At 38.0% G+C, this 15,613-nt stretch overlaps 1 pseudogene across 1 annotated transcript in view; it reads left to right on the top strand.

Annotated features, from left to right (window-relative positions):
• Positions 1-5,730: 5,730 nt before the first annotated feature.
• The window catches only part of LOC308340251 (small ribosomal subunit protein eS6-like), a 49,358-nt pseudogene continuing 39,475 nt past the window's right edge, over positions 5,731-15,613 (top strand). Inside the window, exon 1 of the transcript in view lies at positions 5,731-5,903. The product of the transcript in view is annotated as a small ribosomal subunit protein eS6-like (transcript). The remainder of the gene's footprint in view (positions 5,904-15,613) is intronic.

The following is a 15,613-nucleotide window of genomic DNA, read 5'->3' as shown; positions in this document are numbered from 1 at the left end:
TGTTACAATAATTCTGCAATTTTTGTTATTATTGTTTTATAGAAAAAGGAAACTGAGGCTCAGTGATGTTAATTATGTTGCACAAGAAAGCATTGCTATAACAATGATTCTACCTCAAAACCCATGGTCTTTGAATTGTATCACTTCACCTCTGTTTCTGCCTGCCTGTCTTTCAAATAACAACACAATTTTTCTGTGCCTAAGATTTTTCTCCTCTTATGGGAATGAAAATTCTACGTACTTGAACAAAATGAGAAAAGAGTTAATCCTGACCCCAGGGATTAACAAAGAAGGTTTCATGAAGGAAGACAGAACTTGAGGTAGACGTCAATATAGGAGAGGATTTATGGAGGTGGGGAAGTTTGTTGGAGAAATTCCAGATGGACTTGTGCCACTGGTGTGGACATAAGAAATTGGTGTTTGAGGCATTAAATTTGCCATCAACAGAGGATAAAAGAAGGAAGTTCTTATTTAAGATGAAACAATAATGTTTACTTGAAGGAAAACCATCTGGACAGATAAAAAGGTGGTGCAGAAAGAAACTCTTTCTTCTCTTTAACTTTTAGTCAATTTTCTTTTTCAGGACACTTAAGCAATTATAGAATGTTTGAAAAGATAGTACAGAGATTTCCCATGTATACCACACCCAGTTTTCCTGATTAGTAATATCATACACTGGCACAATACATTTGTTACTATTAATGAGCCAATATTGATACATTATTAGCTAAATTTCATAGTCTATGTAGATTACTCAGTTTTCTTAGTTTTTACTTAAGTCTTTTCACTGTTCTAAAATACCATCCAGAAAACCACTTGACATTAAGTTGGCACTTCTCTTTAGGTTCCTCTTGGCTATGGCAGTTTCTCAGACTTTCCTTATTTTTAATGACCTTGATGGTTTTTTTTTTTTTAATTTATTTTCAGCTTAACAGTATTCATTGTTTTTTCACCACACCCAGTGCTCCATGCAATCTGTGCCCTCCTTAATACCCACCACCTGGTTCCCCCAACCTTCCACCCCCCGCCCCTTCAAAATCCTCAGGTTGTTTTTCAGAGTCTGTAGTCTCTCATGGTTCACCTCCCCTTCCAATTTCCCTCAACTCCCTTCTCCACTCCATCTCCCCTTGTCCTCTATATTATTTGTTATGCTCCACAAATAAGTGAAACCATATGATACTTGACTCTCTCTGTTTGACTTATTTCACTCAGCATAATCTCTTCCAGTCCTGTCCATATTGCTACAAAAGTTGGGTATTTGTCCTTTCTGATGGAGACATAATACTCCATAGTGTATATGGACCACATCTTCCTTATCCATTCATCCGTTGAAGGGCATCTTGGTTCTTTCCACAGTTTGGCTACCGTGGCCATTGCTGCTATAAACATTGGGGTACAGATGGCCCTTCTTTTCACTACATCTGTATCTTTGGGGTAAATACCCAGCAGTGCAATTGCAGGGTCATAGGGAAGCTCTATTTTTAATTTCCTGAGGAATCTCCACACTGTTCTCCAAAGTGGCTGCCCCAACTTTCATTCCCACCAACAGTGTAAGAGGGTTCCCCTATCTCCACATCCTCTCCAACACATGTTGTTTCCTGTCTTGCTAATTTTGGCCATTCTAACTGGTGTAAGGTGGTATCTCAATGTGGTTTTAATTTGAATCTCCCTGATGGCTAGTGATGATGAACATTTTTTCATGTGTCTGGTAGCCATTTGTATGTCTTCATTGGAGAAGTGTCTGTTCATATCTTCTGCCCATTTTTTAATATGATTGTCTGTTTTGTGTGCGTTGAGTTTGAGGAGTTCTTTATAGATCCTGGATATCAACCTTTTGTCTGTACTGTCATTTTCAAATATCCTCTCCCATTCCGTGGGTTGCCTCTTTGTTTTGTTGACTGTTTCTTTTGCTGTGCAGAAGCTTTTGATCTTGATGAAGTCCCAAAAGTTCATTTTCGCTTTTGTTTCCTTCGCCTTTGGAGACATGTCTTGAAAGAAGTTGCTGTGGCTGATATCAAAGAGGTTACTGCCTATGTTCTCCCTTGATGGTTTTGCAGAGTACTGGGGATAAATTCTGTGGCATGCCCTATTAGATTTTTCTAATGTATCACAATTTCTACCCTGTTAAACAACTGTCTAGTAAAGATATTATAGTGTATTAAAGCTTGTTTAGAAGAAATGTGCTACACATTATGAGCATAGTTAGTATTGTAGTTATAAGCCTGGGCCTAGGCAAGCAAGAAACATTTGTTAGGGCAATGGAGTATTCAAAAACTGATTCCCCAGATGTTATCAACTCAAACAACTGATGACACCAAACTGAGTATATTTCTACCTTGGTAATGGAGAACACTACCTTGCAAAACTTTAGCAGTATATATTGGGAGTGAGGGGCAGTGGCTTTGATTAGGATTGGGTAAAAACACCAGGGTGCAGGAACCTAAATCTGGTGAAAACCTCATGGGAAGGATTTTGAGACGAGGGAAACAGAGAATCTTAGGGCCAAACTTTGTGTTGATATTTTCCATTGAAGAATTGGTTGAGTTTTTGGGAGGTTTCTGTAATGAACAAATAAATGATTTACCTGGGCAGGAGAACTGAAATCATGGTAATGAGAACAGGGAAGGAGCATAATGTCATATTACTCTGAACAATAAAGTGTGCTAACATTTTCTTTGTCCAGGCTGAGTTTGGAGGTAGGTGGTTTTAGTTCTTGTGCTATTTAAAGTTGTGGAGGCAAGAAAGTACTACAACTTAGCATGTATCACTAGTTACACAAATAACAGTGTTTAGTAAAAGTCTCTACTATGTCTTTAACCTGTTTCTAATCATAGAGTTACGGTTCAAGATGATGGAATGAAAGTACTAATGCTTCCTTTCTCTAAGTGATCAACTAACCCAAAAAGGAAAACAAGGAACAGAAATAGAAATTTATATTTAATGCATCCAAGTGATATCTGTGGAAAATATTTAATGTCCACCATAAAATGACTGCTATTAAACAAATAAAAATGATATTAAGTAAATTTACATTGAGATAAGAAAGCATAATGAGACAGCTAACTTTTAAAAAGAAGGTCCCAACACAGGTATATAAGAGCTCAAGGAAGACACCAAGGAGCAAAGAAAGAAGTAAAATCAAGTGTATAAATTAAAAACATAAGAAATAATCAGAAAGCTGAAGAAATTAAATCAATTGTAAATGTATTCTAATCAAATGAATTAAAATAAAAAATACTGGATTAAATGAAATAATATAATTTTATAGAAAATAAATTAACAAAATTAATAAAAAAAGATATAAGTGGAATAATTACCATGTATGAAAAAGAAAGTTTTCAAAGTCAAATACCTCCAAAAACACCATGCTCAGAAGATTCACAGAGGTGTTTTTTATTTTATTTTATTTATTTATTAGAGAAAGGGAGAGAGAGTGCAAGTTGTGGGGGGGGGTAACACGCAGAGGGAGAGGGAGAAGCAGGGAGCCTGACTTGGGAATCTAACCCAGGACTACAGGATCATGACCTGAGCAGAAGTCAGACACTTAACTCGCTGAGCCACCCAGATGCCTCAAGGGGTGTTCTTTCAAATGTTTGGAAATAGATGACTTCAGAGCCTGTTAAAGTTTCAGAAGTGTGAAAAAGAAAGAATTCTCTTTAATATATCTTATGATGCTCCCTGTATTTTGATTTGGTGAAAAAATCCTAAAGAAAATATTAGTAGACATAATTTAGTGGCATATTTAGAGAATAATGTGCTTTTCAAGAGGGGACTGTTTCCCTTTTTTGGCACTCTGTTACCACATTCTACCATGGACATTGGACAAAAGGGAAAAATAACCATATGCTCATCTCGCTAAATATTAAAAAGTCATTGATACATTGTAATTAATTCATTGATATAAAAAGTCTCAATAGTATACGAATACTGTAAAATGGAAATAAATATTAAATGTGATTTAGTATAGATCTACTAAAAAGATCTTGGAATCCATGTCTTGAAGAATCATCTCTAGATATAATCCAGCTCTTAGACGAGCCTGATAATCTTGGATGCCTGAGGCAAGCAGAAAGTCATAAGTTCAGCTTCCTCAAGAGCTTCTCCAATAAAATACTATCCATGAAATGATTCTGGTGACTGAACGGCCTCCCCAATGACTACACTAAGAGCCAAACTAAGCCACTAAGATGTTGTAAATAGGCATTCCCCCTGCATATCAGCCATCCTCGTGTGTTACCACTCAGATGGACAAGCCTTCACTCCTTGCTCTCACTGTCATTTTGGAGAGTTAAATAAGAATCTTCTGAATGCTCTGTATGGAATATAGAAATATATTAATAACTATCTGTTTTCAAAGCAGTACAAGAAATCTTTGTGAACGGGGAGTTCAGAGACTTCAGAGGTAACTCCCTCTCACGGCCTTGAAGAAAATTCTTTAACTTCTGAGACAGAGGAAGATGCTTTGAGTTTGGAAATGGCTCTACACCTTCCCATTCCCCATTTATGTTTGCAGCACCAGAGAGCTTCGCTGTTTTGCCAAGTAATTCACAGAGAGGAGAGCTGAGTGTGAATGTGTGAGAAACTTTGAGTTCTAGAGTGCTTTAAAATAATAGTGTTTCATGATTTTCAAACACTAGGGTCATTCTAATTCTAAATTCTTCTGCAATTATGCAGCCCACTTGACCGAGTTCAAAGAAGACAACTTCAGAAGTCAGCATGAATAGTGGGAAAGCAGAGTGCACAGAAAAGCAGTCTGAGTGGGATTCACTTGTCCCCTTGAACCAAGTCATCAACCTGCATAAATTCTGGTTTCCTCCATCGAGTTCCTCCTCTGTGCCTATGTGAGGAATGTGGAAGGGGTGGGGGCTGTCAGGAGGTAGGATTCCCTGAGGAGGTACGAAGTGCCAATATGAATGCTGGCTGAAACTGGAAAGAAGTTGCAGACCCAGGAATTTGGGATCACTATTCTGGGATGAGAGCACACTGTGTGGGGGAAGGGATTTGGACCCCTCTCTAGGGCACACATTCTGAAATCAAGCAGTCTGAGTTTGGCTCTCAGCTCTGTCACTCATCAGCTCTGGGAGTTTGAACACATAGTTCAACTTCTCGAAGCATGATTCCTCTTCTGCAATGTGAGTGACAGCCTCAGAGAGGTGTTGCGAATATAAAATGAGATAAACATGTAAAACAGCTTAGCAGGATGTGTTAGGGATGTTGATAATGATACTGTTTACAGCTCCTTCCAAGGACAGGGTGGCTCTGAATGTGGGGAGGTCAGCTAATGGAGGGCGCTGGGGATGGGACTGAGAAAGTCAGGATGAAAGTGCATCTGATGATATTTATTATGTTTCTCATATATTCCTTCTCAAAGGTTCAAATAACCTGACTGATGTAAAAGCACAATAAACATGATCAAACCCATTACAAATAAAATATGTTATTATATAACTAGTCACATTCATCTGCAAAAATGCTTAAAGCCTTTGGATACAGTTTTTTTTTAAATTTCTTTTTATAAATCAAGTACCTTGCAATAGCATTTACTGTAAAGTTTGTTTAAAAATATTATTTCTTCAAAAGAATAAAAAAAGACATTTTACCTCAACAGAAGTTGGATTATCAAAAATTGAATTAATGAGATCTGGATAAACAAATTTCAACTTCATTCACTGTTCCTTTGGATTTAATTTTATAGCTTAGAAAGATTAAGGTTGGAGTTTCTCGTTTGCAATGGCCCTTGTGTATCAGAGGCCTAGACTGCTGCCCCAGCTGGATAATCCCCCTGTGCAAGGACCACCCAAGAACAGTGCTGAGTATCTGTCACCTCTCTTTGTCCCCAAGGAGAAGACATTGAAACTTAATATTGACATGGGACACTTTGACCATCCTGTGGTGGGGGTCAGGTGTGGCTGGGGAGAACAGGACCTAGCTCACTCTGCTGACCCTCTTCTGTGGCAAAGACCCTCCAGTGCCAATCAACTAAGATCAAAGCCCTGCAGTCCCCTGAGGACTTGTCTCTTAGAAAGAAGCCTCTCTGAGCAAGAAATTATGGAGGTAGCTCAAATGTGACATTACCAAAACTGAGTGGTGAAGCTGTAGGAAACGTTAATAATACTATCAATAATGATAACTTTTTTAAAAATTGAATCAACCATGTTAAAGGAAAGACTGAATTAGCTTCATTGTTTCTATAGAGGATATTGTAAACTTACTCTCATAATGAAGAGATGTTTAGAGAATAAGTAGTCAGGAATTCCCTCTCCTGGGAAAATAGACATTATTTCCCTATCCTTGTAACGAAGAACAACTAAAACCCCAGGAAATTATATTAAAACAAACCAACAAAACAAAACAAGCAACAAAAGGGGAAATCGGAGGGGGAGACAAACCATGAGAGACTGTGGATTCTGAGAAACTAACTGAGGGTTTTGGGGAGGGGGGTGTTGGATGATCCTAGTGGTGAGTATTAAAGATGGCATGTATTGCATGGAGCACTGGCTGTGGTGCATAAACAATATATTTTGGAACACTGAAAATAAAATAAAATTAAATTAAATTAAAAAAAATAAGAAGTTCTAGAAGATGGAGAGCAGGGGCACCTGGGTGTCACAGAGGGTTAAGTGTCTGCCTTCAGCTCAGGTCATGATCTTAGGGTCTTGGGGTCAAGCCCGATCTCGGGTTCCTGCTCAGCAAGGAGTCTGCTTCTCCCTCCCCCTCTGTTCTCCCACTTTTGTTCTCTTTCTCAAATAAGTAAATAAAATCTTAAAAAAAAAAAAAGGTGAAGAGGAGGTGGCTGACTACCCAGCAAACTGGGAAATGACACAGTGGTGCAATCCCTGGGTTTTCTTTTTCCCTTATATATCCTGGACTTGGAGCTAAAGAATCTGACAACCCAATAGCTTCAATAGGTGCAGACAATAAAAGCTCTCCCTCCAAATTCTGCTATTTTAAGATAGAAGACCAGGAGATTTGCACTTGAACAAGACATGAAAATGTTTAGACAGCAGCCACTGCACTTCCACCAAACACTACAGAAAAAGTGTAAGTTCTACCCCTGCCCATGTCAGCAGTGCTGAGTAGAGAGCCTAGATTTCCACTTGTGCCAGGTTAATGAGGTGCCCAAACTCCCCAGATGGCTAAGTAGAAAGCCAGGATTTTAACTCTACGGAGGAGTAACAACTAGCTTCCTCCCACTTTTTGGTGTCAGTGGATACCATGTGGGGAGCAGTAAAAAGCATCTTTGTTCCATCCATCCAGAAAGGTATCAGTGAAGGCCTGTTAGGGAGGTGGGACTCACATTCATGCCCAACAGTAACAGGGAGTTCCCGAACTCAGGTGCCAATGGAGGCTGAATGGAGAATCTGGACTTCTTCCCCTACATGACAGTAATAAGATCAAACCAGAATCCTAGATCCAGTCAAAATATCTTCCAGTGAAAAACAAAAATGAAAAACTAGGAAATAGCAGATGAGGAAAAACTTATTTCTAGCAGAAGTACTCTAAAAAAATGGCTAAAGAAACTTTTCTAACAAGAAAGGAAATGAAATTCTGGAATATCAGGAAGAAAAAAAGGACACAGTGAAGAAAAAAATGGGTAAAATAATTGATTTTCTTATGATTCTTGAGTTTTCTAAGTTATGTTCGACTGTGGAAGCAAAAATTATAACACTATCTGATGTGGTTCTAAATTAATGTAGAGAAAATATTTAAGACAATTACACTATAGGTGGAGAAGAGGAGCAACTAATGTGATATAAAGGGGGCAGGAATTCTATATCTCATTTGAACTTTTATTTTTTATTATTATTATTTTTTTTTCATTTGAACTTTTAAATAATGACAGAAGTAGACCGTGGTAAATTGTGTAAATATACACTGAATGTAGCCTAGGGGAAAAAAAATACAATTCTGTACTCAAGAACTCTCTTTATGAATTAAAATGGGATTCTAAAAAGTATTCCAGTAAGCCACAGGCAAACTGGAAAAAGAAAACAAAAGGAAATGATAACAACAGCAAAACAGAAAACAATAAATAAAATGGCAGACTTATGCCCTGGCTTTTTGATAATTCCCATTACATTTAAATGATCTAAGTACATCATTAAAATACAGAGTTTGGGTTTTCCATATAAAGAATCATGTCATCTGCGAAGAGAGAGAGTTTGACTTCTTCATTGCCAATTTGGATATCACATTACCTGATTTCAAGCTTTACTACAAAGCTGTGATCAACAAGACAGCATGGTACTGGCATAAAAACAGACACACAGACCAGTGGAACAGAGTAGAGAGCCCAGATATGGACCCTCAACTCTATGGTCAAATAATCTTCAGCAAAGCAGGAAAAAATATACAGTGGAAAAAAGACAGTCTCTTCAATAAATAGTGCTGGGAAAACTGGACAGCTATATGTAGAAGAATGAAACTCGACCATTCTCTTACACCGTACACAAAGATAAACTCGAAATGGATAAAAGACCTCAACATGAGACAGGAATCCATCAGAATCCTAGAGGAGAACATAGGCAGTAACCTCTTTGATATCAGCCACAGCAACTTCTTTCAAGATATGTTTCCAAAGGCGATGGAAACAAAAGTGAAAATGAACTTTTGGGACTTCATCAAGATCAAAAGCTTCTGCACAGCAAAAGAAACAGTCAACACAACAAAGAGGCAACCCACAGAATGGGAGAAGATATTTGAAAATGACAGTACAGACAAAAGGTTGATATCCAGGATCTATAAAGATCTCCTCAAACTCAACGCATACAAAACAGACAATCATATTAAAAAATGGGCAGAAGATATGAACAGACACTTCTCTAATGAAGACATACAAATGGCTATCAGACACATGAAAAAATGTTCATCATCACTAGCCATCAGGGAGATTCAAATTAAAACCCCATTGAGATACCACCTTACACCAGTTAGAATGGCCAAGATTAGCAAGACAGGAAACAACATGTGTTGGAGAGGATGTGGAGAAAGGGGAACCCTCTTACACTGTTGGTGGGAATGAAAGTTGGTACAGCCACTTTGGAGAACAGTGTGGAGATTCCTCAGGAAATTAAAAATAGAGCTTCCTTATGACCCTGCAATTGCACTGCTGGGTATTTACCCCAAAGATACAGATGTAGTGAAAAGAAGGGCCATCTGTACCCCAATGTTTATAGCAGCAATGGCCACGGTCGCCAAACTGTGGAAAGAACCAAGATGCCCTTCAACGGATGAATGGATAAGGAAGATGTGGTCCATATACAGTATGGAGTATTATGCCTCCATCAGAAAGGATGAATACCCAACTTTTGTAACAACATGGACGGGACTGGAAGAGATTATGCTGAGTGAAATAAGTCAAGCAGAAAGAGTCAATTATCATATGGTTTCACTTATTTGTGGAGCAGAACAAATAACAGTAGGACATGGGGAGATGGAGAGGAGAAGGGAGTTGAGGGAAATTGGAAGGGGAGGTGAACCATGAGAGACTATGGACTCTGAAAAACAACCTGAGGGTTTTGAAGGGGTGAGGGCTGGGAGGTTGGGGGAACCAGGTGGTGGGTATTAGGGAGGGCACGGATTGCATGGAGCACTGGGTGTGGTACAAAAACAATGAATACTGTTATGCTGAAAAGAAATAAAAAATTAAAAAATAAATAAATAAAAATAAAAATATGAGTAATATGGTAAAAAAAAATACAGAGTTTGGAGGGACAGATTATAAAACATGAACCAAAATATATATTGCTTAAAAGAAGCTCACTTCAAATATGGCAATATAGATTGTTTGAGGGGCGCCTGGGTGGCTCAATTTGTTAAGCCTCTGCCTTCAACTTGGGTCCTGATCTCAAGATCTTGTCATTGAGTCCCATGTCTGGCTCCCTGCTCACCAGGGTGTCTGCTTCTCTCTCTACTTCTATTGCTCCTTCCTGCTTGTGATCTCTGTCCCTCAATCTCTCTCTCTCAAATAGAATTTTTTTTTTATTTTTTTATAAACCTATACTGTATTATTAGCCCCAGGGGTACAGGTCTGTGAATCGCCAGGTTTACACACTTCATAGCACCCACCATAGCACATACCCTCCCAATGTCCATAACCCCACCCCCCTCTCCTGACCCCCCTCCCCCCAGCAACCCTCAGTCTGTTTTGTGAGATTAAGAGTCTGTAATGATTTGTCTCCCTCCTGATCCCATCTTGTTTCATTTATTATTTTCCTACCCCCCAAACCCCCCATGTTGCATCTCCACTTCCTCATATCAGGGAGATCATATGATAGTTGTTTTTCTCCAATTGACTTATTTTGCTAAGCATAATAACCTCTAATTCCATCCACATCATTGCAAATGGCAAGATTTCATTTCTTTTGATGGCTGCATAGTATTCCATTGTGTGTGTGTGTGTGTGTGTGTGTATGTGTGTGTGTGTGTGTGTATATATATATATATATATATATATATAACCTCTTCTTTATCCATTAATCTGTTGATGAACATCTAGGTTCTTTCCGTAGTTTGGCTATTGTGGACATTGCTGCTATAAACATTCAGGTGTACGTGCCCCTTTGGAGCACCACATTTGTATCTTTAGGGTATATACCCAGTAGTGCAATTGCTGGGTCATAGGGTAGCTCTATTTTCAGCTTTTTGAGGAACCTTCACGCTGTTTTACAGAGTGGTTGCACCAGCTTGCATTCCCACCAACCAGTGTAGGAGGGTTCCCCTTTCTCCACATCCTCACCAGCATCTGTCATTTCCTTACTTGTTAATTTTAGCCATTCTGACTGGTGTGAGGTGGTATCTCATTGTGGTTTTGATTTCTAGTTCCCTGATGTCATCTCTCAAAAAATTTTAAAAATCTTAAAAAAAAAAAGAAAAGAAAGTAGGAATGACTATATTAATATCAGATAAAGTAAACTTCAGAATGAGGCGACAGAGACAGAAATGTATAATGGTTAAAGGGTGAACCTATCAAGAAGATATAGCCATCCTACATGTGCATATACTAAACAATGAGCTAAAAAATCTATGAAACCAAAACTGATAGAATTGAAGTGGGAAATAGACAAATACATGATTACACATTTATATCAACATGCTTGTGTCGACAATGAATATCATACCAAGACAGAAAATCAGCAAGGCTGTAGAAGACTAGGACAATACTGTTTACCAACAGTATCTAATTGATATTTATAGGATATTTCACCTCAATAACAGCACAATAAATTTTTTCAAGTTCCCTGGAACATACAGGAGGATAAATCATAACTTGGGTCATAAGACCAATCTCAACAAATTCAAAAGAATTGAAATCACGCAGAGTGTGTTCTCCAACCACAGTGGAATCATACTAAAAATCAAGATATAAATATAACTGAAAAATCTCCAAATACTTAAAAACTAAAAGAAAAAACTAAAAAAACTAAATACTATGAGTCTAAGAGGAAGTCAGTTCAGAAAGGTCACAAGATATAAATACAAAAATCAACTGTACTTCTATATACTAGTGATGAACAACATGGGCACCAAAATTAAAAATATAAGGCCATTTACAAGAAGATTCCCTATAAAATATAAAACGAAAACATCCTTGATAAAGGAAATATTTCTAAAAGTTCATTAATAATTGTTTTATAATAATTATTTATTTAACACTACGTTGTTTTATATTTATTTTATATGTTATATAAAATTATAATACTTTATTACAATGGATTATTAATATTGTATTAATTTTTAATTATTGCATATTCAAGAGCTTATAAAAAAGCATTTGGTGTCAGCAGAGTTTTACTGGATCGAAATTTGAATGAACATCAGGGTATTTACCTTCTGGTATTAATTCCATCACTTCCAAACCACATGGCCTTAAGTCAGTTATTTAAAATCAACAGGTGGAACTTTAAGATTTAAATCTCTCCTGACCTTGCAAAAGTTACATACCCTCCCTGGGACTCATCCATTATATGTTATTTAGAGATGCACCTTATGCAGTAGGTGGTATATAACCTTTTTCTTTCACTATTATAACTATTAAGTTGAACTATATGATCAGAGAATTGTTTCTTGCATTTAGGAGAATGCAAGGATTAATGTAAGAACCTTTGTTTTGTAGGTGCTTGAAATTCCTGTTCAAGGTTCATCTGTATGTTGTGCAAATATTCCCAGCATCACAACCGGGGTGGGTCCAAGTCAGAACACTTTAAAAGTATTATTCTTTCATTCTACAAATACTTTCAGAGTAACTTTCATTCTCCATGAACTTGTATAGGTCTTAAAACTAAACAAATGAATATATTATGTGCAAGGTGATGGGTGACACTCCTGTGTAGGAAATTGTCTGAATGCATTAGTGCCCTTGAAGCTCAATACCAGGCAAGCTTTCCCAGCAAGTCACCCAGATTAAAATGCCATGCAGCAAGTCACCCAGATTAAAATGCCCAAATCACACAACTTTTAAAATCACACAGCTGATCAAGTCACATTGCAGAGTGACAAGCACTCTGGCAGATGTCAAGACACTCAGGATAGGGTGCAAATGAGATGGGAGGTCCTCACTACCAGAATTCTGGGCACTACAATGTTCACATGTCCAGACACCTGGTCTGCTACATCAGCCTTCTTATTGATGGTGTAGATACAAGGACAGACCTTAGGTTCAAACAGTGGGACCCACAGATAGAAAGTGCCCCAGTTTAATAATGTACTTGCTCTATTGGAGACACACAGGGTCAAGTAGCTTGGCACCACAGTAGCTTGACAATCAGCTCAGTGAAAAGTCATGGGGTTTGTGTTTTAGTGATCAGAGAACCTATGGGGCCAGAATGGGTCTTACTGACATGCGGCTGAATTAAAATTTCATGAAAATTAAGAACTCATGTCTATTGAGTGTACCCTGAACATTTAGTGATCCTTGTATATTTCTATATCATGACTACTTAGTTCATAAATATCTCTGAGTCCTCCCATCCCTTCCCTTGTTTGACACACATGCTCTACTCCCTCACTACATGTCATACTTAACACATCAAATGAATTCTGTCCATATATATATACACACACACACACATATATATATATATAATCACAATAGTTTTGCTTACAGCAACTTAACTGTCTGACATATCCTAGAGGTTTTGTGTCTGATACACTACAAATTTATCTATGAAAGCAGAAGCACATTATAGGTATGAAGAAAAATAAAGTAGCTTGGGCCAAGGTTTAGCCTCAAGTCAGCTAGGACAATACCCCTCCCCCCGCCACCCCCCCAGCGCAGTGAGGAGCTCAGCCCTTCCCCTTTCTAGTACCTCTCTAGAGGTCCCAAGGGAAGGAATTTCCCATGTCTCTGCACCAATCCTGATGTTTCTGCCTTCCTGCCCCTCTGGGTGCTCTTGTCGCAGTGCCCCTGGGCCATGATCCCATCTTTCTCTAGTTGGTGTTTAGAGCCTGCTTGCTGGTCCTACCTTTGTTTTAGCAATCTCATAGCAGAATCATTAATTTCTATCTCCCTATATCTTTATCTGTATCCACATCTATATCTCTCTCTTGATATATCATTTACCTATTTGTCTTTCTGTCTTTCTGTCTATCTAACTACCTAATTTTGCTGATCACAGAATGCTTATATTGTTTTCTTCCAGTATTTAGACCTTAAACACTCTGTCAGTGACTTCCATGTCCATTTCCACATTTTGGATCTCAGTGAGAAACTCCAAGTGCATCAAACAGGTTTGTAGATACCAAATTCCAACTGTGATAACACCGCTAATCATCCCAATAGATTTTGATGACCCTGTATAGATCAAAATTTGCATTGAGCTGCCACTGGGAATAGGATATCATTTAAAACCATAGATATGCAGCCACAGAAGTTTTTATATCAGGCAAATTTTAATGGGCAATGTAAACCAAAACTTTGTAAACCAAACTTTGGCAAATAATTTTTATAAAGGGCCAAATGGTGAATATTTTTGGCTTTTCGGGCCATCTGATTTCTGCCACAACTACCCAAATCTTCTACTGTAGGACAAAACAGACATAAATAATACAGGAATGGGTATGGGTGTGTTCCAGTTCTTTACAAAAACAGAAGAAGACAGAAGTTGTCAACCTCTGGTCTAAGTCATACTTCTCTCTTAGAAATAGAGTTAACATTTCTCCAAGTGATACATGTGAGGATCTCAGAATCAATGAATTATTCTTCCAGGACTGGGATACATTGGGAGTAAAATTAGAGAAGTATACCTACTTCTATGGCATTTACACTCCAGTGATAGAAGGCAGAAAATGTAGAAGCTAAATAAAATATATAGCTTATTCTATAGTGATAAACGCTAAAAGCAGATAAGGGAGATGGGATCTGTTGAGGTGTGGGCTTCAAGGTGAAATTTGAGCAAAATCTTGAAAGAGAGGAGATAGCAGACTGTGTGAGTAACTGGGGAAAGAACTTATGAGGCCTGCCATGGAGAAGAGCTGTAAGGTTTAATGAAATGCAAAATAATGCAGCTGAAACAGTTTTAAAGGGAGGAAAAAGTCTTAAGAAGTGAAGGAAGAGAGGGGCACCTGGGTGGCTCAGTCAGTTTAGTGTCCTACTCTTAATTTTGGCTCAGGTTGTGATCTCAAGGTTGTGAGATAGAGCCCCAGGGTGGTCTGTGCTGAGCATGGAGTCTGCTTAAGATTCTCTTTCTTCTCTTCCACTACCTCTTCCCTTTCCTCTTCTTCTTCCCTTCCCCCCACACTCCTGCACATGAGCGCATGGGCACACTATATCTCTCAAAAAAAAAAAAAAAAAAAAAAAAATTGAAGGAGGAGAACCTAAACTAAATGGGCCATGTTATATAGGGCTTTGTAGACCAAGAAATCAGTTAATGTGTTACTCTCAGTTACTCTCAGTGAGATGGGAGTCATTGGATGATTTGGGTTAAGATTACTTCTTCTTTCATCTTTCTTTCTCTTGTCTGCCTTTTTATTCATGCTTAGTGCATATTCTCCTTTCTTCTCTTTCTTCCTATTTTTCTTTTGTGAATATAATGGATTCTAGAGAGTGTTGGATGTTGTACTATTTACTTGAAACACAGAGATGGCATATTACCTAAATTCAGATTATAGACTCCTAAAAAGGAAGAAAAGCTGTACAAGAATTGCAGTACATGATGGTATATGCTAAGTCAGAGTTCAGGGAACTAGGAGGCCATGGAAAGGTGACATCTCAACATGGTGCTGAAAATAGACTATCAAAAATTGGTTGGTAAACACTCTGATTAAATTATATGACTCTTGAATAACACATTGACATTAACAAAGCAGAAAGGAATATGGTCTAAATTAAGGGATATCTCGTGTCAGGAGGGAAGGGTGAGAGAACATAATACAATTGGTTAAGTACTTATGCTTAGCTCCACAGAGCATACCTGTGGTGGTCAGGTGTATAAAATGTTAGAGAAGTGTGAAGGGCATATGATGAAGGGGCCTATACACATCATGCCACATTCTCCTTCAAATGCAATGCCATTTAACTGAGAATCTATTAATATGCTCTTAACTAAAACATCCATGTAGTTTTGCAGCAGTCTGTATTGTGTTCTGCTCGTAAAATACATTTTAGCCTTATTTA

This window comes from Martes martes (genome assembly GCF_963455335.1).
Source record: "Martes martes genome assembly, chromosome: 3".
Lineage (NCBI taxonomy): Eukaryota > Metazoa > Chordata > Mammalia > Carnivora > Mustelidae > Martes > Martes martes.
This window is presented reverse-complemented; position numbering and strand designations above follow the sequence as displayed.